The 1,445-nt window shown below is 36.7% G+C and overlaps 1 long non-coding RNA gene across 1 annotated transcript; it reads left to right on the forward strand.

The window, feature by feature from the left end:
* Positions 1-230: 230 nt before the first annotated feature.
* On the forward strand, positions 231-879 carry LOC119320391. Its single transcript, XR_005154964.1, has 2 exons — positions 231-333; positions 535-879. It is a non-coding gene; the product is annotated as an uncharacterized LOC119320391 (long non-coding RNA).
* Positions 880-1,445: the final 566 nt, after the last annotated feature.

A 1,445-nucleotide genomic window follows, 5' to 3' on the forward strand; every position in this document is an offset into this window, starting at 1 on the left:
CTACATACGGATGTATATAGACATAGTTTAGAGTGTAGATTCACTCATTTTGCTCAGTGTGTAGTTCATATTGGAATCTCTAAAAAGGCTTATATTTAGGAACGGAGGGAGTACAACAATTTGGATAACCCATTCAATTAATGGTTGTTACTGATGAGTAATTACAATACTAGTTGCAGTTCTTCTATATATATGGACCTAGGCAAGTAATGGGTACATATCAAAACCAGTGAATTGATCACACAATGGGGAAGCACATCAAGCACAATGCCCAACCTTTTGTTTTGCTTTCCATGATTATTCTAAGTTGCCTGGTTTCTTCAGTCGTACAAGGTAATGAACAATTGTAAATAACTATTTCATGAAATTTCAGTGTTCATCCTTATGTTTAAAGTTTGTTTCGTCAACCTTGAGTACTCACCCCTTGGAAAGACCTAGAGTGGTTTTCTACATAGGCATTATCTACATGTTCATATGCAAAATAAAATTACATTCATGTTGAGATGATATAAATTTATTTGATTTCCACTTCAGGACAGAGCATTGACGACAAGGGGAGCAGCACAATGGCTATACGGCCTAACGATGACCCCGACTGTGTGAGAGAGACGAAGTTGAAGTGGCCGCGGAAACGACAATACTGTTGTAATTATTTTGCATATACTGGTCCATGCTACGATGACTATACTGTCTGCAAAGCCCATTGCCCGTGATTCAACACAATTCCCATGAATAGTTTTCATGTAATAAGGAAGAGATGATATGCAATAAGTTTTCCTATCAATATTTGCTTTTACAATTGCTAAAGTGAATAAGGATATGATTTCCTAAATTATTATGGTGCTTGTACTTATCCCTATCAACTGTTTTATCAAGAAATACATTTTTTGTGCAATGGAAACACATCGCTGGCACTACAGTGCAGCATAACAAAGGCTGGCCAGGATGGTGGTCCATGGACCACCCTAGATTTTTTTCACTGGCTTACTTGGGTGTACTTGAGCACAAGAAAGCCCAGAATAGGATTGTTTTTTGCTAGATAAATATTAAATTTATTTGCGTTAGCACAGATAAAGATGTGATTTCTAAATTATTATTGTCCTTGTACTTATCTATATGGACTATATTTTTGTAGAAATACTTTTTTTGTGCAATGGAGACATACCACTAGCACTTCAGTGCATTGGCATAACGAGGGGTGGCCAGATGGTGGTCCATGGACCACCCTGGGATTTTTCCATTGGCTCACTTGGGTGCATTGGTGCGCTTCCTAAAAAAGTGAAAGCACAACTACGCTCGTTGGTTTTTGTTTTTCTCCTGATTTTTATTTTTATTTTTGTTGTTTTAGGTTCTTATTATTTCCTAGTTTTTGGTTTTCTTCGGATTTTGGTGTTTTTGGACTTGTTTCTTATTTTTGGTTTTCCCCGGAAAAAAGTTCATCCAAA

This window comes from Triticum dicoccoides, chromosome 6B (genome assembly GCF_002162155.2).
Source record: "Triticum dicoccoides isolate Atlit2015 ecotype Zavitan chromosome 6B, WEW_v2.0, whole genome shotgun sequence".
In the NCBI taxonomy this organism is placed as follows: Eukaryota; Viridiplantae; Streptophyta; class Magnoliopsida; order Poales; family Poaceae; genus Triticum; species Triticum dicoccoides.